The sequence below is a fragment of the Rattus norvegicus genome, chromosome X (assembly GCF_036323735.1).
Source record: "Rattus norvegicus strain BN/NHsdMcwi chromosome X, GRCr8, whole genome shotgun sequence".
Taxonomy (NCBI): domain Eukaryota; kingdom Metazoa; phylum Chordata; class Mammalia; order Rodentia; family Muridae; genus Rattus; species Rattus norvegicus.
Window position 1 is genome coordinate 71,108,693 of NC_086039.1, and position 26,814 is coordinate 71,135,506.

The window sequence follows — 26,814 nt, forward strand, 5'->3', positions numbered from 1 at the left end:
TAGGCAATCGCTCTGCCACTGAACTGTATGCGTAGCCCATGAATACATTGTCATTGTGAGCAAAATCAATTTCGCTGCTGTTAAAATCCTCTCCATGCCCACCCTGCTTCTCAGAGGTAACCACTGTTTTCCACGCGGAGGGCTCCCCTTCTTTCGAAACCTCATCTCTGTAGATAGCTTAGTTTTACATGGAAACTTAAAAGCATTTGGTGGTGCACTGAACACAGTGAGTGGTCTGCAACTTGCTTTTCTCACTTAACAATGTCTTGGAAACATCTGTGTGAGGGGTGTCTACCTCACCGTTCTCGAGATTAAACTTTACTTTTAAATCATTGCGGAGTGACTTGCCATTTCAAAAAGAATACAGGTGCTCTTCCCCCAGCTTTTCTCTATGGTCAGAAATCCAGAACAACACACAAGCAGGATGCTGACACTGACTGCCAAGAACCGATATCTCCACTGTGCCAAGCCATGCTTCTTACCCAATGCCTACATAACCCTGGTCAATCCTTTTTAAAAACTATTTACATTTGTGTGTCCCGTGCATGCTGAGTGCCCGAACAAGCCATGGTGTGAAAGTCGGGACAGCTTGCAGGAGCTAATTCTCTTCTTTCCACCATGAGGGGCTGAGGACCGAACTCAGATCATCAGGCTTAGCATCAAACACCTTTACCCACTGAGCCATTTCGCCAGCCCCACCATTTCTTTGTTTTATTTCATTGATGAAATTTATTGTATACTATATTATGCTATGTAAAGATATTTTCATACAAATATGTGTCATACATTGAACACATTGCCTCATACCCCTCCACCTGCCTGTCGGCCCCACCTTCATATCCCCTTTGTGAAAGTTTCGCTTCTACTTCCATGTCTTATACATGATTTGTTGTATAAAATGTAGGAATCACAAATGCAAGCAAACTCACAAATGCGAGCAAACACACGGCATTTGTCTGTCCAAGCCTGACTTAATTTGCTTAATGTGAGTGTCTCCCCTTGCATCTATCTTCCTGCAAATGGTTTAGCAACGTTGTTCCATTTCTTGAATTAGGTCATTTCAACAAAATTAAGTAAAAAATACAATCAACCATTATGTTACCTTTAGGGATTTCTTTTCACCACCACCATTACCTAGAGCAATGATTCTCAGTCTGTGGGTCACGACCCCTCTGGGATCACACGTCAGATATCCTGCGTTTCAACCTAGAGTAGCAAAATCACAGTTATAAAGTAGCGACAAAAATAATTTTATGGTGGGGGGGTGTCACCACAACATGAGGACTGGTTTTAAAGGGTCCCAGCAGTAGGAAAATTGAGAACTACTGCTCTAGAGAGCCACTGTCACGGTCATCACGTGTATCACTATTCTGTCACCTTCATTTGTTTGTTTGTTCAACAGGTCTCCTTTGCTTTGCCAAGTTGTTTTCTGTTGTCTTGATGTATCAAGGAAGGTTTGTTCATTCAGGCTTTGGAGGGCATCTGTAGTGTTCCCTAGGTTTGGCTTTTACGAATAACGCTGCTGCCGGCATTTGCCCAGCAGCCTTGTAGTGGACGTAAGCTTCAATTTCTCTGGGACATCAGATGCCTCAGAGTGCAGTTGCTACTCATATGGTACTTGCATGTTTCGTTTTTAGAGAACCTGCCAAACTGCTTTCCAGAGTACGCTACCATTTTACATTCCCACCGGCAATGTACAAGGGATCCAATTTCTAGACGCTCTCATAGGCATTGGGTGTTGTCATGTTTTAGTAAAAGGTTAGACATTCAGATAGGTGTGGTAATGTCTCCCTGTGGTTTTAATTAGTACTTCCCTGGTGGTTACTGATGTTGAACATCTTCCCATGGGCTGATGTGACAACCATGTCTCCTCTTCGGTAAATGTCTATTTATGTCTTTAGCTCATTTTCTGCTTGGGTTGTTTGAATTTTTAACTGCTGACTTTTCAGATTTTTTAATACATTCTAGATTCGAGTGCTTTGTTACACAATATGTTTTGCAAATATTTCTTTTAGCATTTAACTTTTTTTTAAAAAAATCCTCTTAATGGAGTTTTCCACAAGGCAAAAGTTTTAACTTTGATAAAGTACAATTATTCAATTCTCCTTTTTGTGAATTTTTTTGAGTCAGAGTCTTAGAATGTAACATAAACAGGCCTTGAATTCAAGGACCCTTCTATCTCAGCTCTTGTTGGCAGGAATTACAGGCCCAGGTCCCAACTCCCTGATATGAACACGTTTTGATTAGCAGTGGTCTGGCTTATATGCCCAGCTGTAGATTTAAATTTGAATTTCTCTTCTTTTCCTAATTTTCAGATTTTTTACAAAGTTTATCATGGTTGTTAGAGTCTATCAGATGCTTTTCTGCATTAATTGACATGACCATATGACTTTTTCTTCTTTAATATGCTAACATGATGAATTAAATCAATCATGTAGAATTAGTGTAAAATTCCCTGAACAGTTGGGGAAAGTCATCAATAAAACCATTGGACCTGCATGTTTCTGTTTTGAGTTTTCAACTTTAAACTTGTTTCTCTCATTTTTTATGTTTTTTTTTAAGCTCGGGGACAATTTTATTATAGCTTAAGATGGAAACCCAAAGTCAGACAAGCGTCAGACCTCAGTAGCTTCCCAGAAGAGAATGGAGGGGAGGAGTGGGAGGCGGGGGGGCTACTTGAGTTAAATGGGGGTGGAGATTAGCCATATGGCAGCAGACCGCTACACGGTGGGACAGGGGGTTTACAGAAAGTCAAGAAACCCACTGTGTTAGGGAAAGCATACTTAGAACAGAGGTAAAAATGAGAAGCAAAGTCATACTTTCCTGAGTAATTTGGAAAAACAGACTGGCCTAGGAAGCAGTGTGGGTATGCTCTCTAAGAGACTGCAGTAGGGAAATCTGGGAAGGAAACGTACCATATCACATTAAAGGGATAATTATTCCTCCTGTTTCTTTAGCATAGTTTAAGGCCATCCTGCCTTCCTGAGGGATGGTCCCTTGGCCAGGTGATTGGCCCAGCCAGCATAGGCTAGAGACCTCTTCTCTCGATCAGAAGGAGTTTCCCTTAACGGGGTCTTTTATCGCTACTCTCATAACACCCTCACCCATGAAGGGACAATCCTAAAATCATTAGGAGATAGGCAGAAAATGGTGGATAGAACCCATTTCTACCATGAACACTTAGTTCTTGTTCCAAAACTGTCCACCAGAAGGGGCCAGTAACACCAGAAGAACTCAGTGCAGAGATTTTCAAATCTGTTTCCTATATGGTAGATTTTGGAAGTCTATACATTTTTTAAGGCTCATTCATTTTATCCAAGTTATCAGTGTGCAGTTCCCACTGCACTTTAAATACCTACTGCTGTGTCCACACCCCATTCCATTAATGACGCTGCGTGTAATATTTTGTATAGGGGATCATCCTTCATTCTGTTTTCTCTAAAGTGTTTTTTTTTTAGCATTGCTAAAAAAATGCATGCATGCTTCCTGGCCTTAGAATGAGTTTATTAAATGGAATGAATAACTTCTGTGGCGATTTAGCTGGAATAGTGGTGAGCTTACAGACTGCTTTAAGGAGACCAGACATCTTTTTCCTCCTTCATGCAACTTTCTCCTTTACAAAGACCACTGGAGCCTGCATGAAAGGCAGCCAGGGCTAAAGAACACATAAACCCCACCTCCCTGGCTTACACACTCCCCTCATTTATGTCTGTTGGTGAAGACCTGCACTTCAGGCTCCGGAAATTAAATATTTATTTTAAGTCTTTAACAGGCTGTGGACACTTAGTATATTGTTCAGTACTACCCCCGAGTAGAAACAGTACCTTCTTTTCCTGGTCAGAAAGAAAAAGAAGATGCAGTCAAGTGCATACATACTTAAGAGCTGTCAGGAAATGGTGAGGTGGTGGTTTTCTAGGTAGAGCTCAGACTGACAGAAAAGCATGATGAGTGGGGTGGGTGGGAATAGGAGTGGATGCAGAAGCATGAAAGGTTACTCATAGCTAACTTCTGAGGCTCTAGAGTTGCATCATCTGCCCAGCACCACATCCGTTCAGTGGTGCTACTAGTCGCACCTGAGAGAGCCTGTGGAATCATTCAGACAGCCCCAGCCTGAGCCAAGCATCAAGGTCCAAATGAACCAAGAGGCTCTCTCAGGTGCAAACCTTAGGTCTACAAAGACTGTCAGCATCATGGAAGCAGTTGTTAGCTATGGCTTTTCACACTTTCCCCAGAGGGGACAGTGGGACCTGGGTTATGGTTTCTTTGACTTCCACAAATGCTGTCTGGGCAAGCAGCTCTGCGCCTACCTATATTCCCTTCAGCCCACAGGATAGGCACTGCCCTCACACATCTGGATTCTCTTCTGTACATTTATTGTCTCCAAAGCAGAGGCGGGACCTTAGCTTCAGGCTGTGCTCTGTTTTACTTACAATCTAAGAAAACAAGCAATATATCACTAATAAAGAAAATAAAACCAGCAGTGGCAGACACCAGAGACAGGCACAAAGGTGATGTGGACTTTAACTGTATAACTTTTTGATCTACCAGTAAACCCTCCTAACCCCAGAGCCATAGCCAATCATTCAACTGCACACCCTACCAAGGTTCCAGGGTTATCTTAGCTGCCTCTCTCCCCCATATGTTCCAATTTCTGGTACACATTACTAATTCACAGGTCCTGCCCCTGTCCCCTGCTCCGTTTTGTTTTGTTTTGTTTTGGAAACAGTCTCACTATTCTCAACTACTTAGCTTTGGCATCCTGTAACTCACTATGTGGAGCAAGTTGGCCTCGAACCCACGGAAATCTGCCTGCCTCCATCTCCCGAGTGCTAGAACTAAAGGCATGTGTCACTATGCCCAGCTCTGTGTCCCCACTCCTTAACTCAAAACATTTCACACACTCAAACCCCACACCTGTCTGCCTTTCTCATTAAGAGCTATTTTACAGCTTTTATTTTTGAAATGGTAAATGTTTGCTATAATGCTCGAATTTCAAAGTCCTTTATGACATCATCGTCTAAGTGACCCTTCCTGAATGTGTCTGGTGTGTGTGAGGGGGGGAGGGGGCGCAATTTGATGCTGTCGAAAGCCCATCTCGCCGTGAACTTTGGAGTCACGCTCACAGAGTCATATAGCCCCTCCCCTACTCCTTAACGCCCCCATCTTCCTCTGGTCCCTATTAGAAGTTGTAATGAATTGACGCGCGGGGTGGGGGGAGAGGGGGTCGTATGGCATTGGAGGTGACAAGTGCTTCCAGCATTGGAAACACGAATAATGCTGGGCTTCACGCAGGACTGGGCAGGGAGGGCAGAGCAGGTTCCGTCAGGACCATGTCCCCCGGCTGGTTTGCGTGAGCAGAGCAGCTCTGTGCAGCTCCGCGCGTCACCAGGCGCGTGCGGAGGCGGCAAGAGCGGCGGGCGGTGAGTCATGGTCCCCGCGCACCTCCGGAACTGGAGGCTGCTTGGCGGGGCACCGCCCCCGCATAGCTCCCCGCTCCTCCCCGCTCCTGGGGGCGGACGGACGGCATCAAGGCCCGATGCTGGGCGGTAGAGGGCGCTGCTGTTCAGCTGCTGGCAAGCCAAACCAAGAAGTCTGGAGCTGCTTCTGGCTGGGCGGGATGAACAGCGGCACAGAGGTGGGGCGAGTCGGGGAATGAACGTCAGTGCAGCCTAGACGTTTTTTAAGAGAAAGGAAGTGCACTTCAGAATGATTCATCCCTGCACAGAGAGATGGGGCAGTGGATCCTCCCCACCCCCACCCCCAGCCCCGCAGAAGAATGTCTTTCTTGCTTGGCCCAAGCTGTCTAATGTTGGCAGCATTGTCCTCTCCTCAGAGAGGGTCCCTGATAGAGCGGGTTACCCCTTCAAAATGGATCTACCCAGGGGACCTAGCCAGCAACCTTCTTTCCTCTGATGATTGCCACTTGAGGAAATGGCCTAAGATTTGAGCTGGCAGTAATGCAGGGCAAGAGAAAGTGCTCTACTTACTGGGGACCAAAGTTTCACTGTTGTTTTTTTTTTTGTCTTGAAATTGCTGTGTGTGTGTGTGTGTGTGTGTGTGTGTGTGTGTGTGTGTCCGTCCTTGAACTTTTGCTCAGGGCTAGATAAGTGCTATTTAACTGAGCAGCATCCCCAACCCCAAGCTTAAGCTCCATCATTCATTCATTCATTCATTCATTCATTCATGCATTCATTCTGAAAATCTTCACTATTTTCGGAAAGCCAGTCACAGTGCAGAGAAGGGAGCAAGCCAAATGTTTGAACAGCGCTATGCTTGACACAAGGCACCTAAGTAAATACATGCAAGGACTTCACGATGCACCCTGGGACAGAGTCGTTTTGGTCGCTGATGCATTCTGGGGGGGGGGGGCATACAACGGTTACTGACACACAATAGACACTCTTGTCCAGTGAATGCTAGAGAAGTCCAGGAGACTGCATGGAACCCAGAGGAGTCCAGGATGAAGACGTTGTTAGCCGGTCAGATAAGGGCCAGATGGCGAACAGCACAGACAGAAAAGAGCCTCCGCAAAGTACAGAGCTCTCTGTCCTCACCTCCCTGTGCCTCACTTCCCTCATTCAAGGAGAAGACCAGAGAGATGGCTCTGCAATCTAAGGTTGCTTCCAGCAGTGAGCCCAAGTATGTAGGTTAGGGCCAGACCGAGCTTTTCAGCCTTTCAGCCAGGGAGGCTAAGGTTTTGACCTCTGGCTTAGCGCATCTTCAGATTACAAGCTTGCCTAGTTTCCCTGCTCCTCCCTCCCCTCACTGTCTTCCCTCAAACTCCCACAGAATAAATTATCTGTGGCATGAAAGTCTGTGCTTGGGTTTTGCCATGAGGTTTATTTTTTGTATTAATTTATGTTTCAAAATAAAGTCTTTGTTATTTACAGATTTTTATACTAGCACGATTTTGTTGTAGGAAAACAAGTCAGCACTTTTGTGCTAAGAATAAAATAAAAAAAAATCCAACCATAATTTCACTGTCCAATGTAGTTCTTGAATTTTTGGAATGCCTTCATTAAATTTGCACATATTGGCACTCATCCGGATAGAACTGGTAGAGACTGAATCTTATGTTCCTAACAAAAGCATGGCTGTGGACAGCGGTCTCTTACCCTCTCTCAGTAACTCTGATGGCAAGACATTTTGACTGAGGCTCCTCATGCTAAGTCCTTGGGAAAGCTCAGAGGACTTTCTCTGAGCCAGCTCTGGTTTGACACTACCGTACGGATGCCCTAAGTCTTCAATTGGGTTAGAGTTTCATTCTGTTTCAGAGGGCCACAGCAAAAGGTGCTGAACTCCTTGGTGGGAGGGAAAGCTGGAGAAAGGTGCTTAGGAACCTATTTCCCCACTTGTCCAAGGGGGAATCCCTAAAACAAGCCCATGCCCCTGGCCAATTCAGATTTACACACACACACACACACACACACACACACACACACACACACACCCCAAAGCTTCTGCTTTCAGTGTAACATGTCTTAGTTAGGGTTTTACTGCAGTGAACAGACACCATGACCAAGACAACTCTTATAAGGACAACATTTAATTGGGGCTGGCTCACAGGTTCAGAGGTTCAGTAGAATATCATCAAGGAGGGAACATGGCAGCATCCAGGCAGCCATGGTGCAGTAGGAACTGAGAATTCTACATCTTCATCTGAAGGCTGCTATTGGAAGACTGACTTCCAGGCAGCTAGGGGAAGATTCTTAAGCCCACACCCACAGTGACACACCTACTCCAACAAGGCCACACCTCCTAATAGTGCCACTCCCTGGGCCAAGCATACGCAAACCATTACATACCTCTTCATACAAAAGGAGCTTGGTTGACTACCTTGAAATTCAGCCAAGGGGTCAGAGGTAGATTTGAGACTGAAACATCCTTTCAGACTAAAATTTTCTTAGATGATTCCTCTATTCAGAAACTTTTGAGACCCCTTCTTCTCTGTAGACTGGAATGGATGATTCTGAGTCTGACAGTCAATGTTCTCCATGGCCTCTTGATTCAGCTCAGCTCTTCATCCCAGGGCAAACTTTCTTTTCCCAGAATCCTCTTCCTCCCTCCCTTCCATCATCCTTTAAAATTTCTTTGCCAGACTCCCTGAGTTTCTGGGGAATAGGGTGGGAAAGGACTCACTCCACGGCTCAGGCTCGCCTTGAATTTAAGAAGTCTATGATGGCGAACACTGATCGCGCACCTGACAAGATCTAGAATCAGACGTTCCCTCCGTCACACTTAGCATCTCCAGTTCCTAGAAATACTGAGTCATATCCATTACCCAGCTTCTTTTTATTATCTGATCCTTGGTCCTCAACGCTGCCTCAGATTGCCCCAGCTCAATGTTCTGTGGCACCTTCCACCCAACTGCTTTTCGCATTGCAGCCCCTGCCTGGCATGAAGGTGAAGTCTAATATGGCTACCTGTCTCACTGCTCACATAGCTCTATGACTGCTTTTCAGATCATGTCTTCATAAGCAAGCTCTAGGCTCCTGGGAGGAAATAGGTCTGTCTTTGTCTCTTTATCCTTCACAACACAAACATTTCACTTTGTTCTTTCTCCATCCTCTTATTTTTTTTCTATTTTAAAAGATTTATTTAGCTAATTAGTTTTTCTTTAGGCAGATCTCCTGTAACCTAGGTAACTATGCTACCAAGGATCACCTTGAACTCTTCATTCTACTGCTTCCACCTCCCAGGCTCTGGGATTACAGGTGTATACCACCACTCCCAGCCTCTGTTTATTTTTGGAAATCCAAATGTCTCTCCCTGCCAGGCATGGTACTGCAGGAAGCCCAAGAGCTCTAGACGGTGCAGATCAACAGGGCACTTCAATAACGTGAGAGCAGCAAATTGATTTTGGGACCCAGCCAGTAGAAATATTTGTGAAAATGCTTGGCAATTAGGCGGGGCCCCACCCATTCCTAGAGCAGATAAGAAAGAGGTGTGTGGTGCTGAGGCTGACTTGAGGAGTCCTGGGGACCAGTGAGAAAGCGAAGGAGTATTGTTCACATTTTTCAAATGAGCACATAGAAAGGGAAGTCGTGATTATGTAGCTGTTGAAAACAGCATTTCCACTCGTTACCTGAAACAATAGGAGCTGGGAGTGTAGTTCTGAGAGGTGGTGATGTCATGGGAATAGCATGAAACAAGCTTGCAGACCATGACTCTTTGACCTGAGGTTTAGTCCCAGCTTTACCTCTGTCTTACTCACTGTTAAACCTTGCTGGGCTACTTCCCTGGCCTGGACTTGGTTTCTTCCTCTCTGATATGGCAGGGTAGGCAGTAGGGTGGTGTGTGAGCAGCTTGAACTGCCTGCTTCTTCCAAGCCCTGGGCATTTTGGGTATGTGACAGAGACAAGCCCAGATCAGGCAAGTTCTCATGGAAGGTAAGACACAAAGTGGCTAGAGAGGTGACAGTGCCTGGAGGCCAGGGCCTGATCCAGGGTAGGGCTGGTAGTTTGATAACTGTGAGGCTGACATGTTCTGACAGGAACTGACTGAAAAGGTTCGAATAGGAACTGACAGGAGAAGGGGAGGGGGAGGCAAGGAGGATGGCGATTTCATTTGCCTCTGAGGCCTGAGTGAGAGCAATCTTGAGTCCCAGGTTTAGCTCTGCCTGCACACTAAGTGGCTTCAAGCATGTCCTTGCCTCCTTTGGGGTCTCAGTCACCACGTGTGTCCAGTGACACCACCCAAGTTATAGAGCACTACTCCAAACTACAGAGCCTCAGGTTCCAAATTACCTAGCAGTTTGCAGGAAATTCCTGATTTTTTTTTGTTTTGTTTTGGTTTGGTTGTCCTGGGTTTTGTTTGTTTGTTTCCTTTTGGTTTTGAGACAGGTTTCTCTATGGTGCCAAAGGTACCCAAGGTTTTCAATCTTATATGGGAAGCTTGGAGCCATGATAGAGGTTGTGATAAGAGCTGCTGGAGGAGGGGAGGGCAGGGAAGCCACAAGCAAGGCTGGCAGAAGCCGAGGGGGCTTTCAGAGGTTACACCTAAGGGTGGGCTTCCCTGAAAAAGAGCTTCCTTCCTGATCCAGCAAAACTTGACCTTTGTAGTATTGAAAAAGAGACCTTGAAAGATCCCAGGTCCCCAAACAATGCAGATTGGGCAGCAGTGTGCCTGCAAACCAGGGGCCTCGTGCATCCCAGGCAAGCACTGATGAGCCGCAGGCGGAACCCTATATTGAAAAAGTCCTTTTTGCACACAAGAACTCAGCTGGAGGTAGAGCTTTGGGTTTGGATAAATGAACTCTAAGCCCTGATCCATCAAAGCCTTTTTTCAGTTAACAGTCGTAAGAGCGGATGCCTGATGAAGGTCTCCGGTGACATAATTGTGGAACGAAGCGCATCATCTGTGTTCATCAACTCATTTCATCCTTACGGCAACCCACACTTTACAGATGAGGAGATGGGCACAGAGGGGCCAAGGAAGGTGTCCAGATCACACAGCTGACGGGTGCATGGGCCCGCGAAGCTATCTCCCAAACGGTAAAGTGTGGCACTATTCGCAGCACCTGTAACTGTCACCAGTAGAATTACAGCTATTTTCAGATCACATTATGGCTGCTGCAGGTATCTCAGAAATCATTTGTACTCATCACTGTGCACTTTGAAATTATGGTAGTCATTAGATCCTTTGCTGGATCTTGTTATATTGAATATATTAATCAAGCAGCACGCATGACTACATTGTAAATTGTGCTTCAGGAGCCGGTCATCAGTTTCCTTTCTGATCCTAGGTAATTTACTTACTGCATTGAAAAGCATTTTTCCTCAGAAAGGGTCGATAAGCAATGCCAGATTGCCAAGGCTGTATATGGCATGATGGGGCAGGCTCTGCTGCTACATAACTGGGTGCTGGAGGCTCACAGGTACCACACTGAACACTACTCCAGGTCCCTCACCTGCACAACCACTTTCCCCAAACCAGTAATGACAACCACCAGAGCAGCCTGGAGTCACTAGCAACCCGTGGCCATGCTGGGATGGACAACTAGATCTAAGTTCAGTCTGTGCCCATCACGGCTTTGCTTTCTCTGGAAATTTAGTGTCTGTCCTCCAGGATAGTTCCCTCAAACACAAATGAGCTACTTCAGAAAGAGGACACCTGATGGGCAGTAGATCACACCACCCTTGTAGCTCTCCAATGCATCTCCATAGCTGGCATTTAGAACAAAGTCCTTTCCTGGTAGGAGGGGAACCCCCAAGAGCAGGCCAGCCGGGATGTGTAGCCCAATGGCTGCCAGCCTGCCACACACTTGAGTCTGCATCCCAACTTCGCCGGTGCACACTTAAGTGAGGCGGTGCACACTTAAGCCTATGTTAGAGGTTCATGTTTCTGTCTCCTTAGCTATTCAATGAGAACAAGAATGATCCCTCCTTGCACCACTGTGAAGAGCCTGGGAGATGATCACAGGCCTTCCGCTGTACCTGCTCCGAGCTGTAGTGCGAGCCATTGTCTGTGTCCTCACAGAGATTGATGCACGGAGGTAGCCTGAGGCATCTGGAAGACCTTTGGGAGATACTGGCCCTTCCTCATAGCTGTTAGCAGGACTCCACTGCTCTGATTCCCTTAGCTTCCTGTTCACACCTCGGACTGCAAGTCAGAAAAGGCTAAGGAACTATTTCGTTTCTTGTGTCTGTCTTCCTTTGAGACACTGTCTCACTTTTCAGCACAGACTGGCCTTGAACTCTGGATCCTTCCTCAGTCTCCTGAGGGCTATGATTACAGACATGAGCCACCACACCTGTTTGCCTAAGAGGCTTTCTTTTAAAATGGCCTAGGCCTCACCTCTAAATCATGGAATTAGACTTGGGGTAGGGACTAAGAAGAAATAGTTTTTCCAAAACTCCTTAGAGGAATCTTAAGTGGAGATAATAACTGAGAGCCATGGTGTCAAAAGGAAACAGGCGGTGTGCTGCTTTAGGGGACAAAGAATGGCGGGGGACTTAGAGCCCATGCCCTGGCTCTGCAGACAGGATGAGAAGGAGCCGAAGTATGGGTGTGGAGGGAAGCTATGTGTATGCTTGAGGGAGGAGGAGGGGGAGTTGGAGTCCACAATAAGAAAGAGCTGGAGGAAGCCACCGGTGTGGGAGTTTGACCCCAAGCCATGCCAGAGCAGTGATCTCACTCACTGATTTTCTGTCAGAAGGAAATGGGAAATATGAAGTGAAGACAGATGACACTATTTGTAGCCTCCTACAGGTGGCAGATATGAGGAACGTTAACACATAGTGAGGAACATTCAGCCCTGTCAGTTCCACTCGCCCCTGCTCCCCCAAATCCACCCATCTGCTCCCTCATACATTCACATCAGACACCACCTTTAGCCCAACCAAAGCCCCCTTTTGCACCTTTAGCAGAAAGCTCCCTGTGCGTGAGCGAACATAAAGTGACCAAAGCAGGACCGCATGCTGAGGCAATGCTGAGGCAAAGCTGAGGCAAATGCCAGACCACCAAGGGTGTTTGCTGCCTTTTGCTCCAGCAGAAGACAGCATCAACTTGGAAACTGGACAGAGTGGGGCAATGGTTAGCTTTCAGTATAATCAGAAAGGGAAATGGCCAAGAGGAGAGTAGCTTGCCTGCAGCGACACAGGGACTAATGATAGAGCCAGGCCTTCTGGTCTAGTGATCTTTGTTCCATCCCCTTTGCCGGCCCCAGACTTCCAGCTTTGGTCCCTAATCTGCCAGTGCTGGGAAAAGCAAATAGATTCCTGCTACAGCCCTGTGGCTCTAACTGGTCCTGTGAGGGAGCCTTGAGTCAGCCTCCAACTCAGAGCATGGATCAAAAGCTAAGGCACAGAGCATTTTAGGTTTCAGACCTGTGTGGCCTCCACTACTGTTTGCTTTAGGGCATCTTTTGCCAGGTGAGAGCTGTCTGGCTCCCCACCCCCACAGGGAGACTATGACTTTAAGAGAGGAGTCAGAGCCATGGGGATCAGTTTCAAGCAGCCCTCAAAAGGCAAATCTGGATTGAGTTTAGGAAGAAAAAAGAAGGGGTTAGCTTTGGTCCTGCCTCCTTTCCCTTCTCAAAAGCTTGCCCCTCCTTCAGCCTACGCCTGGAAATTCACTTCTTTTGGCCTGGAGGTTAGGAGCCCACCAGCAGCCTTGTCCTCTCACCTGGTCCTTCCCCTAGTTCCAGAGCACACCATCTGGAGGACTGCCGAGCTAGTGGCTGCAATGAGTAGGTATGTGTCTGAAATTTCAACTTTCCCTTTGTCAAAACTGTCTGGGGAGAGGTGGAAGGGCTCCAGGGCCTCCGAGACCCTTGGCAATAGGTGGGAAGAGGATGAGTCGACTTTCGTGACTCCACCAGGGTCTCTGTGTTCAGACATCCATAGGAAAGTATAGGGAAAGGATAGAAAAGCCTCATGCGTGCAGCCTGGCCCATTTCCACCTTAAGTTACTTACCAAACCTATGATACTCGGGAGCTTGGCAATGAAGAGAGCTTTGAGCTCTTTGCAGCGAGAACACACAGGGGATGGATTTGGTTTTTGTTATTGTTGTATACTCACTATACAGTCCAGACTAGTCTGTAGCTCACTGTCCTCCTGTCTTCTGAGGGCTGGGATTGCAGTCCTGGGCTACCATGCCCTGCAGAGGGATTTGTTTTTAGGGAGGATGTTGAAACCCCCGAAAGGTTTGCTTAGCTCTCTAGGTTGAGGTCATGAAGCTTGGCATCTTTCCCCTACCCCAGTGCAGCCCTGAGCATAGTGAGAGCAAGGTGAGCTCCTCCTGCCTTTGGTCTTAACACTCATTTGCTGATCACTGGTCCTGGTGCAAGCTGGTGGCTCAGCCTTGAATCTCAAACCTTCTTAGAGGTCAGCCATGCTTTTGCCAGGTCTCTCTCTCTCTCTCTCTCTCTCTCTCTCTCTCTCTCTCACACACACACACACACACTACTACTACTACTACTACTACTACTACTACTACTACTACTACTACTACTACCATCACCACCCCTCTATGACATGTGACACAACAAAGTTCTCTACAACCAAAGGACACTCAAGGATTAGCATCCTCAGCTGCACCACTTCTCTAAGCATTCTGGGTGGCCATGATCCCAGCCAGCATGCCTTCTGTCCAAGTGGTGCCAACTCACTCCAGTCACAGCAACCAAGTTCTCAGATATTCTTGGCAAATACAAGCAATGCTTGGTCCATATAGAATTGTGATGACTTTATGACTAGGGATGCTGGGTTGATACCTTCTGTGTGACTGGACTCTGGAGGAACCTGTTGCTCTCAGCAGTTTCTGACCTTGACTCCTCCTGAGTGGCTGAGGTACTGTTCAGGGGCCAGGCTCTAGTCTCTTTCAGGAGAGACTGCTGTCAGATGAGATGTACCCGCTCTAGTGCCAACAGCAACTGCATCTATTGTGTCCTTATCAGTTATCTTGGGACACTAGAGGCTCCCGATTCTTTCTTTTTTTTCTCACACAGGCTGGGTGTGTAGGGAAAGGTGAAGTAGGGATGTGGAGAAACAGCCCACGTAGACGAATCAGCTACCATATTGGGGAGCCAGTGTACCCCCAGACACATCAGCAGTGGGCAACAGCAGGCATCTAGCAGGCATGTCATTGCCGGATTAAGTAGACAAATCAATACAGAATGAATCCTAAAAGGAATCCTGGGGGATAGGCGTAGCAGAGCTTAAGAAGTCCTGGGCTCCCCTTGAATCTGTGTCACCAACCCAGTTTATCTTCTTTGTCTCTGCCTTTGCGCACTCCTTTTGTAGCTAAAATCACTAAGCCCCTTTCTGTGCAATAGAAACCCAAGTCCTTAGAAACTAAGCATCTTGCCTGCTGTCATGTAAGCAAATTTAAAATGAAACCCCAGAAGACTTCACATGAACCCTGGCCTGCTGGGGGTGCAGTTCAAGCGGCCTGAAAACCATTTGCCTTATCCAAGAGCCACCTGGGTGTCCTGAACAGACAGATGGCTGGGACTGGCCAGGTTGCCCCCTGCCTCCCCAGCAGGGTTGCTAAGCACCTATCTGGTCTAAGTTTCCCAGGAGTACTGTTGTCACCACTAAGGCCCCCCTCAGGAGCGTTGCCGCTCAGCTACAAGGCTATTTCTGAGCCTGGAAAGGAGTGGGGAATTGCATGTTGTTTCCCAAGGCTATGAGAGTGCTGTTTGATTACTCACTGTGGCTGATCCTGTGCTCTGGATGTCATCAAGATGAACCCTCTACTTCCTTCAGGGAAGCCTGCTGCCCACTTCATAGTGACCTTGGGATTTATCAATCCTTTTCGGAATAAAGCAGCACCAGGAAGCAAAAGGCTCAGCTGCACAGCAAGAAGATGGGGGCAGGGAAAGGGAGACTGCACATCAGGAAGGTTGGGTGTCTGCCTGGGTCCTAGAGATCAATAGCAGTTCAGTGGAGAGTGTTCCCTATCGTGTGTGTGTGTGTGTGTGTGTGTGTGTGTGTGTGTGTGTGTGTGTGTGGTGTACTCATTTTGTTGCCTTTTTGTACCCAACTTTGTTTGTTTGAGGGAAGCTAAAGGTTTCATAGACTATTTTTTTTACAATGTGGAAAAAGCCATCCCTTCGATGTAAAGCTGAGTAATTCCAGTAAAAGGATCCAAGTGAATGAGGCTTCTGCCCAAGTATGGGAAAATATCCATCCATCTCTCCCCTTAATTAGAAAAATGGCCTTCCAAGTAGTGAGTCATGCTGCCCGATAGCAAATTGCTCCATCCCTAGCCAGTGCTCCAGGGACAACAGGGGTGAGAAATGGCAGTGGCTATGACACAGAAAAGACATGAGAAGGGACTTGCATTCCTGATGCCAGCAGCTCTGTGGCCTACTGTTGCCTACTCCTCTGCCAAAATAATTCATTTGCCTAGCTGCAGCATCCAGGATGTTAATGCTGCATCTGAGTTCACCCATGCATTCTGATAAGTGGGGTACAGCAAGGGGCACGTGGAATCAGCACAGCTCTTTGCATGATCTGGGCCCTTTTTTTTCTTTTTTCTTTTTCTTTCCTTTTTTTTTTTTTTTTTTTTTTGGAAAGCATAGAGAGCAAACGGTGCAGAGCACACTGGATTGGAAAGGTATAGCCAGTGAGCTTTCCGACATGTGGGCGTTTATGTGTAACCGTCACCCAGTGCATGATACAGAGTTTGCACATCCAGAAGGCTCCCTTTTGCCCCTTCCATCGAGGGTCTCTCTCTTTACATGTTTCATGTACTGAAATGCAGGATTTGCAATTGGTGTTGTGCTGGGAAATAGAAGAAGCTGTTCTGGTGTGCGTACGGGGGGTGCCTGGCCTTGTAGTGTTTCCCAACTCTTTGTGGTGTAAACACTCCCACCGCAGCTGGTTTCAGGCTACCGACAGCTTAACAACTGGCTCAAAGAAATTAGGGAAAATAGGAGCAGATGCAGAGACCCACAGCTAAAGACTAGGTGAAGTCAAGAGAACCTCACAAAAGAGGGGGAGGAAGGATTCTAGGAACCAGAGAGGACACCAAGGGAACACAACCCACAGAATCAACTAAGCAGGGCTCACAAGGGCTCATAGAGACTGAGGAGACAATCGTGGAGCCTGTATCGGTCTGAGATAGGCCCTCTGCATATACATTCATATACATTATGGTTGTTTCCCTTGGGGAGGATTGTGAAACTTCTAACAATTGGGAATGGGGAGTATCTCTGATGTTTTTGCTCCCCTTAGGACCCCTTTCCTCCTACTGGGTCACCTTGTCCAGAATGAGGGTATGTGCCTAGCCTAATTTTAACTTGTTATGCCACGTTTGGCTGATATTGTTCTTTTTTGTAAAGGGAAAGTGAGAAGGAGTGAATCTGGGAGACAGAGGAGATGGGGGACACTGGGAAGAGTGGAGGCAGGGAAAATTGTGGTTGGAATGTAATGTATATAGAGAATAAAAAGATGGATGATGGATGGATGGATAGATAGATAGATAGATAGATAGATAGATAGATAGATAGATAGAAGATAGATTTTTTTAATCTGAAAAATGAAGTTTGGTTCTGATGAGTCCAAGCAAGCTGATTGTGAAGGGGCATCGAAGAGTTAGGTAAGTCCAATTATGTATGCAGTAAAGCCTAGTGGGCCTCAGTATCAGGTCTCCCCCATACTCTAAGGCCCTTTACTAGGAAACAATCATAAGATTGATGTCTTACTTTTTTTTGCTGCTGTGACAAAATATCTTGGCAATAGCAACTTTAAAAGGAAGGGTTTATTGTGACCCACAATTTCAGGGTACCATCCTTCATAGTGGGAAAGTCAAAGTAGTAGGAATTCAAAACATTTGGTCACATTGAGGCCCAGAAATAAGAGAGCAATGAATGCTAATTCTCAGCCCACTTTCTTCTTTTTTATACAATACAGGATCTCAGCCCAGGGAATAGTGCTGCCCACAGTGGGCAGGTCTACCCCTCGCAGACATACCCAGATCTTTCAGGTGTTTCTAAATGTCATTAGGTTGACAACTGAGATTAACCTTCACAAAGTAGCAGCCAGGAAATCACATAGTAGTCCATTCTTATTGGAAATGTATTCTACAACTCCTTGTGGGTGACTGAAATTGCTAATGGTACTCAACCTCATAGAAACCACTCTCTTGAGTTTTCATTAGTTTTACATGCACTCTGAAGATAAGAATGTGTTTGATTCCAAACATTTTCATCCTATTTATCCATTTCTACAGGCATCACCATGGTTGAGATGCTGACCTGTCCATTTCCACTAAGAACTGTCCCACTACAATAAGATCTCCCTCATACTGTTTCTTGGTATTTGCACCAACTTAATTTATTTAGGCTCACAGTTTAAAGGGACACAGTCCACCATGCTGGGAAGGTTTTATGAGAGGAGTTTGTTCACATCACAGTGGGTAAGGAAGCAGAGACAAGGCATGAAATAGAACAAAGTTATAAATTTCAAGACTCACCCTCCACTGACCCACTTCTTCCAGAGAGACCCTACCTCCTCAAGCTTCAATAACCTAAAAAACAGTGCAACAGGCTGGGGACCAAGTAGTGTTCAAAATGCAATCCTGTAGGGATATCTCACACTGACATCATAACAGTCTACCCCTTCCTTGCCTTTACAAGTTCATCATCAACTCAAAATGCAAAATACATTAAGTCTTACACTTCATACACTGTTCAAAAGTCCGTACATAGCTTCTTCTGAGACTCAAAGCAGTCTTTTAACTGTAAGACCCTGTAAAAATCAAAAACCAAGTAACAAACTTGCAACATATAATGGTACAGGGTAAGTAAGCACCTTCATTCCAAAGGGGAGGAACAGTTGTTGCATCTAGCAGTAATTTGTTCCTTTCAAGACTGAGTAGCAGCCTGTGACCCGAATGTATGCATTCATTTTAGCCATGCACCTGTAGAAGGACAGCTGGGTTGATTTCAATGTAGGGACATTATGAGATAAAGCTACTCTGAGCACTCATGAAATAGGTTTGTGTGCAAATTTGTATTCATTCTTCTGGGACAAGTGCCCAAGAGTTCGTTTGCTGAATTGTATGGCAATTGCATGCTTAGGTTTTTAATAGCCACACTCTATTCCAGCATGCCCGTTCCCCCTCGCGTTCCCCACAACAATGGATGTCTGATTTGCTTTCTTGACATCCTCACCAACACTTTGTGTGATCACTGGCCATTCTAATCGGCATGTAGAGATACACATCATGGTCTTGACTTACCTTTCCTTAGTCGCTGATGACTTTGAAAATATTTTCATCTTTTGTGTACATTTGCCATCTCTATGCTTTCTTTAGTGGAATGCCTGTTATGACTTTTGCTCATTTTCTAACGAAATGCTTTGTTTCTATTTGTTTGCTTTTAGAGACAAAGTCTTACTATGTAGCTTTGGCTGGCCTGGAACTCTCTCTGTAGATCACAATGAGATTAAACTCACAGAGATCCACCTGCCTCTGCCTCTGCCTCCCCAGTGCTGGGATTCGTTTGCTTTTTGCAATGATGAGCTTTGAGAGGTAGTTACCATTCCTTTGTTGGATAGGCAACTTACTTTGTCCTACCTTGTTTTTATTTTTTATTGTATCTATTTTACTTTACATGTATGGATATTTTGCCTGCATGTATGTCTGTATACCACTTGTATGTCATGTGCTTGTAGAAACCAGAAGAAGGTGTAAGATCCCCCAGAAATGGAGCTATGGATTGGCCGAGAGTTGCCACGTGGGTGCTAGGAATTGAATCTTGGTCTCTGGAAGAGCAGCCTGTGCTCAGCTCTTTAATACAGTTCTTCATGTTGCAGTGACCCCCAATCACAAAAGTATTTTCGTTGCTACTTCATAACTGTAATTTTGCTACTATTATGAATCATATTGTAAATGTTTTTGGAGACAGATGTTTGCCAAAAGGTTCACAACAAGCTCTAGCCCCTTCCAGTCTAATTCATCATTTCATTCTCCTTATATATGCAAAAGAATTAATTTTGAGGTTCGCTTGATCAGCTTTTCTCTTATGGCTCACCCTTTCCCTTGCAAGTCTAAAAGATCTTGGCTTGACTCTACATTCCAATGATTTGTCTCATGTTTACATTTGGCTTATTTTTTTTCAGTTCATTTTTTCTTTCTTTTTCTTTTTCTTTTTCTAGTCCAAGGAGTTAAAACCCACGGCTTTGAATGCCAGATGTGCTCTACCACAGGGTTAGATCTCTGATGCTTTTTATGTTTATTTTGTCTTACTAACTTTCCCAGGTTGAACTCAAAGTTGTGATCCTCCTGCCTTAGCTTCCTGGATAGTTAACATTGCCAGTACCTGCTACCATGCCTAGTGGAGTTACTTTTTTGGATTGACTTGGCACCCTCTATTGGATAAATGATTATCCTTCACACAATTCATTTTTGCACCTTAGTCACAAATGAGTCAGGCATAGTTTGTGGCTGCATTCCTTGATAGGAATTGTATTAAATCTATAAAGAGATTTAGAAAGAATTCCTGTCTTTGTGTGTTGAGTCCATGAACTTAGTGTGTCTTTTCATTTATTTGTGCCTTCTTTGTTTTCTTTCCTAAGCATAAAGTGACATTTAGCAAAATGAACATGCTCTGAAATTTTTTTTGAGACAGAGTCTAATGCATCCAGGCTGGCCTAGATAATTGAAGATGACCTTGGACTTGACCTTGACCTTGACCTCTGATCTGCCTCTACCTCCCAAGTGCTGGAGTGACAGGTGCACAACCATCCCTGAGTCATGCAATGCTAGGGTCTGTAGTCATAGTCATAAGCATGCTTTTTTCCTTTGGAGTAGTTGCAAATGGTAGTAGGTGTTTTTAAATTAACCCCCACCTGGTTAATTCTCGTATAGAAACGCAGTTGTCTTTCTGTATTAGCTGATAAAATCCAGCTTTGCTGAATTCATTTATTAGTAGTTCTAAGGATTTTTGTATGGGTTACTTGGGATTTCCTATGTCAAAAATTATGTTGTCTCAAAATAGGGATCTTGTTTTTCATTTTCAACATACACTCCCTTTATTCTTCGTAATTGCATAGCTAGGCTTTCTTTTTTTTTTTTTTCCGGAGTTGGGGACCGAACCCAGGGCCTTGCGCTTGCTAGGCAAGCACTCTACCACTGAGCTAAAGCTAAATCCCCAACCCCCATAGCTAGACTTTCTAATATTGTGTCAGATATGAGTGGTGAGAGTCGGACCAGGGATGAAGCTTTCAGTTCCTAAGTATGAGCCCCTTGGATTGGTCCCCAGCACTGAAAACTCAAATTGTAAACAAAGGCATTCTTGCCTTGTTTCTGCTCTCCTGGAATACTGACTAGGGCAATGAGAGAAGGAAGAAAGGACAGGAGCACAGACAGACACATGGACAGCAAAGGTGGCATCAGATGGGGGTCTACTACTGCCACAACCAGGAACTCTGTCTATGCAAAGCACCTGGTGAGGGCTGGGAGTGTGGGGTGGGAGGTGTGGGAAGGATCAGCTCTTCTCCGTAGGAGGTCTCTGTAGGTGAGCAGTCTCGGCTATAAACATCTAGTGAGGAAAGCTGCAGTTGTTAGTCTTTGCACACACTGATCAATAGTGCAGAAAGACTCATGCTTGGACTCCAGAGGAAAGCGCTGCCTTCCGAGCTTCACCTGGGTAAGGCCTCTGCACTCTCATGAGGCTGAAGCCTTAGAGTCCTTCACATGTGCCCGTGCAAACATTACACATTCACCCAGGACTTCTGCCACTCCCCACGGTTTCTGATCTCCATTAAATTTAACACCATTAAATTCAATGTTAACTGTGTTGGGGCGGGGCAGCACATGAGGATGCGCATGTGTGGTGGGTTTTTTTTCAACCATCAAACATACTGTAGAAAACACAGAGAGGCAGTGTTGTGTTTATTTACCCAGGTTTTTGCTTATCATTTTCTTCTTCCTTCCCAGTGTTCCTTTTTTGTTTAGAGAACTTGGTCTAGCCATCATTTCATACTAGTTTTTTTTTTTTTTTTTTTTTTTTTTTTTTTTTTTTTTTTAGTGACCAATTTTCTGAAGGACATTCTCACTAGATATAAAACTCTGAATTGGGCGTGGTGGCTCTGCTGATAGAAACCCCAAGTCCTTTGTTAGTTTTGTGCCGGTTGGTAATGCTCTGGATATGTTTTCAAACTCTTCCCCCTTGCCTCACATTCTATAATTTCTGTGGGTCTTTCTACCTTGAAGTTCATTTCCTCTGTTGTACTAGATTCTTTCTGCTCTTGAGCCTATCCATTGCATTTGAAATTTTAATTTTAATTTTAAGTTTTCAGTTCTGTCATTCCCGTTGTGTCCTCCTCTCCCTCCCCCTTTCCCTCCTCTCTCACACCTTCTCTCTTTGCTTCTTGAATTTTATGGTGTTGGGGATGGAACCCAGGGCTTGACACATGCTAGACAAGTGCTCGTACTGCTGAATCCCAACCCTAAGCTCTCATTAGTGTTTTGGGGATTTCAATTTTTTTAATCTTTTATTACTTTGTGAAGCTTTTAAACTTTTAAAAAAATAACTGTTAACTTAAGCATTTTGCCATGACTAGTAAAATTGTAGCCTGGTAATTCATACATTTCAAGTCTCAGTATTGGCCCTAGTAGTGGCCCCCAGTGGTGGCAGCACATGCCCTGACTTTCCTTAGGTAAGGAATGAAAGGTACCAGGCTATAGGACATCCAGACAGCCACTCACAGCCAACTTTTTGCCCAGCTTTGTGCCAGCAGGGCTCCCACTCAATCAATCATAGCTAGTGCCAACGGGAAAGAAAGGGCCAACTTATCACTGGATAGAGGGCTGGAAAATGCTGATCAGCCCTTTATCACAGAACCCAAATCAAAAGCTCAAAGATGAGCATTAGGGTTTGGCGTAGCGGTGACTTCCATATAATTCCAGCACTCTGGAGGCAAGGGAGTGAGTCTGAAATCAGCTTGGACTACATAGTTCTAGGCTAGCCTGGGTTATAAAGTAAGACCTCTCAAAAGCGAAACCCCAATTCCCATTCTATTTATCAGCAGACTTGTATCCCCAAATGCAAGGCACAGGTCTAAACACACTGCTTGTCCTTGAATAAGTCACTTGGCTTACCTACACCCTAAGTGCTTCCTTATAGAGTGCCGTGAGAGCGGCAGCTCCTTTCCAGAGCTGGCAAGAGCTTGCACGGCCATGCTCTGTGATAGCCTCTGCCTCTGCCTCTGCCTGCTGCAGCAGGCCATGTGTAATGGACAAGGGGATGAAATAAGCAGGGGCAGCCACAAATGGCTTTCTGCCAAGTTTCAAAATTATAAACGCTTTCAAATGGATAGCAAAGTAGGGAGAGAAATGTCATAGCGAAACATTTTGCTACATTTGCTAAAGATCTTTTCTAAGAAACGGCTTATTACAGATCCAGCTGTGAGCCCCACCCCATCTCAGCTAAGACAGAAGTAGTCAGGAGTCCAAATTAGTTGTTTCTAACCTCAATGTCTATGTTTCACATTTCATCTCCTCTCTCTCCCCCATCTCCCCTCTCTCTCTCTCACACACACAAACACACACTCACACACCTAATATAGAATCTCATCTTGTGTGTTTTACAACTTTATATAAACAGCATCATATTGTGTTTGTATATTCTTCTGCAACTTTATTTTTATGCTTTGACAATTTATCCATGCAGACGCACGAATTATATTCATTTTAATTGCTGGATGCTGTTCTGTAACAAGGTGCCACGGTGTATCCATTCTTGGGTCAGAGTGTGACTGGGTGGTCCCTCCTTGCCTAGTGCACAGTCCCCAGCCCCGATAAAGGACAATAGTTAATGCTGATACATTGTCTAATTCTTAGACATTTAGGTTTCCTCTCATTTTCCCACCATGTACCTGCAATGCTAGTATGAGCCACTCTTTGGGTAAGTGTACAGGTCTACAACTTCAAGTTCAGTCAAGTTTAGTATCAGGTTCACCTCCAACCAACAATCCTCACTCGGTGTCTGTGAGAAATTTCAGGAAGACCTGTTTGTGGTCTGGCCTCTTTTGGCTGGGTGGGGGCTAGTTACGTCAGTCCAGCTGGGACCAGTGTGAACTAGGCTTGGGTACTCAGAACTCCTCCAGAAAGGCCACACAAAATTAAGACTCACATCTGCATGTTCTTTACCCATTCTCAACCTTGATCTCAACTCACTGTGACCTTATTGAAATTCCTCGTGTTCCTGTCACTTTCGCATCTACCCTCAGCAATATATCAGACCCCCTCAGAGTTCTGCTGGTCTTCATGAAGAAGCCTGCAGCCCCAGGCACTATGAATGAAGAGTAGCTGGCTGCAGCTGAGCTCAGCTGACCCACAGATGGCCTTCAGTGGAGGGCTGAAGATTTGCCTTTCCTTTCAGGGGAATGTATTCTAATCTTTGTTTGAGGGGGTAGCCGAAGAAATGGAAGCTGAGTGGGAACACACATCCTCTGTGTGGTCTCTACTTGGGATTTTTGGTGTTGTTTTGTTTTTTACTAGTGATGTGTTCTGTCTTTGAGCTCCGCCCCCAACCCCATATTGATGGATTTTACTTGACACCCATTGTCACATGCATACTCTCTTAGACTTACAAAGTACCTGGAAGGATACATGTTAAATTGTCCACAGTAAGTCACTTAGCCTACAGGTACCTTCTTTAGTTCCCATTCACATGCGCAAAGATAGGTTAATATGATGACACTCAGAGAGGGTCACTTACTTGCCCTCAGACACAGACCTAGGATATGCTAGTGGCAGCATTGCACCCCAGAGTTATATACATGTGATGGCCCTTAGAACACTCCAATCCCAAAGTAAAATTCAAGTGTCTCTCTCCGGGATCAGATGTGCTTCATTCTTCACTTTCATGAACATCCCATAAATCTTTTTTTTAAAAAAGATAATATCTGTAATTTTGCTCTTAAGATGGCCTTTCATCATCCCTGAGTCTCCAGCTCTTAGCACAGACCCTCCTTCACCCATAGAGGGGTTGCTTGGATGCTTTTGACTTAAAGGATGAAATGACTGAATACATGGTTGCTGTCCTCAGACACAACAGAAGAGGGCGCCAGACGCCAGATCCCATTACAGATGGTTGTGAGCCACCATGTGGTTGCTGGGAATTGAACTCAGGACCTCTGGCAGAGCATTCAGTGCTCTCAAATCTCTCTAGCCCCATGGATACTCTTTTAGTCGCTGATCCACTGCTGTGAAGAGACACAATGACCATAGCAACTCACAGACAGGATTTAATTTGGGACTTGTTTACAGTTTTACAGGGTTAATCAATTATCATCATAGTGGGGAGCAGGTCCATAGGCAGTCATGGTCATGAGAGCTTTATATCCTGATACATAATCAACAGAAAGCGGAATAAAGAGATCATGGGCCTGCCATGGGCATTTCAAATCTCAAAGCCCAAGTGATGCACTTCATCCAACAAGGCCACACCTCTTAATCTTTCTAATCCTTCTCAATTAGTGCCACTCCCTGATGACTAAGCACTCAAATATGTGAGCTGAGCCTACAGGAGCCATTCTTATTCAAACCACTATACATATAAACATGTCATTGTAGCATAGTAACTAAGTGACAGTGATGGACTATTTATTGAACAGGTGATCTATGACATTATGATCACAGTACCTTACAGAAACATCTTAAAGGAGGAAGGATTTATTTTGGCCCACAGGTGATGTTTTAGTGCATCACAGGTACAGAGACCCAAGTGGAGAATGCAGGAGATAGGGCATGAGAGAGAGGAAGTGTGACATAGTCCAGCCACTAGAGTGGCCACTGTTGACATGGGAAGATGGACCTTGTGATGCTTAACCTTCATTGTAAATCTAACTAGATTTAGGAGACACACCTCTAAATGTATCTGTGGGGGCATTTCCAAAGAGGTTTAACTGAGTAGGGGAAATCTACAATAAAAGTGGGTAGTATCATCTTATGGGTTGGGGTCCCAGACTTCATAAAAATAGGAAAAGGAAAAAAAACTTAACATATGCCCTGCCATCATTCAAGCATTCAAGTCTCAGTCTCAGTCTCTCCCTCTCCCTCTCCCTCTCCCTCTCCCTCTCCCTCTCCCTCTCCCTCTCCCTCTCCCTCTCCCTCTCCCTCTCCCTCTCCCTCTCCCTCTCCCTCTCCCTCTCCCTCCCTCCCTGCTCTATCCAGATGTGAACAAGGTCCCCCTGCCACATCTGTGAGCTGCTCTTGCTCTACTATGCCTATCCTGCCATGATGGACTGTAACCCGTCCAAGCATTAGCCAAAATAAATCTTCTGTCCCTGAAGTTGTTTTTCTTCAAATATTTTGTCACAGCAATAAGAAGTATAACTAATACAGGCCAGACTACATATTGTTTCCTTACTTTGGTTCCTCTTCCGCCCCACCCAAGATGAATTTCTATGTATAGTCTGGCTATCCTGGAACTCACTCTGTAGACCAGGCTGGCCCTGAACTCATAGATTCACCTGCCACCACTGCCTCCTGAGCACTAGGATTAAAGGTGTGTGCCACCACACCCAGCCCTACTTCTGTTTTTAACCTGGTCACACTTTACACCCCTTTATATAATCAATTTATTAGCACTTACCATCCTTAATTGAAATTCTTAGGTAATATAAGGACTGGAGTGATGGCTCAGTGGTTAAGAGCACTGACTGCTCGTCCAGAGGTCCTGAGTTCAAATCCCAGCAACCACCTGGTGGCTCACAACCATCTGTAACGGGATCTAATACCCTCTTCTGGTGTGTCTGAAGACAGCTACAGGATACTCATATACATAAAATAAATAAATGAATAATTATTTAGGATATATATATATATATATATATATATATATAGAGAGAGAGAGAGAGAGAGAGAGAGAGAGATGAATGACTTCACCCTGAAGACAGTGGGATCTTTGCAAACTCACCTAGGTGAATCTTGAACTCTATAATCAATCACATCTCAAATGCTATTGATACCATTACTGCTAGTGTATAGACCATTTCTTGAGCATGTCTCGAAAGTTATCAGAAATTGTGTTTTTCTTATTCTCTGTACTAACTCCATGAAGTAAACAATGTTATCATCCCCAATTTATAATATGAAGAAACTGTGGCAATACGATTTTTTTCACATAAGGTTATAGTCACACAGTAAGTGACAGAACTGAGATTCTAACCGTCCAGCCTCACTTTCATTACACGTTGCTTCCTCAGAAACTAGCGTTCAAACCCAGGGGTTTGCTATGCCAGACAAATCCTGTACTGCTGACCTAAATTCCCAAACTCTCTTTATTTGTTCATTCTGGTTTTGTTTCTGTTGATGATGGTGGTAGTAATTGAGACAGAGTCTCACTATGTAGC

At 45.1% G+C, this 26,814-nt stretch overlaps 1 protein-coding gene across 4 annotated transcripts in view; it reads left to right on the forward strand.

Annotated features, from left to right (window-relative positions):
• Nhsl2 (NHS-like 2) overlaps nt 1-26,814 on the forward strand; it is a 239,488-nt gene that overhangs the window by 98,753 nt on the left and 113,921 nt on the right. The gene's annotated exons all lie outside the window — the stretch shown is intronic.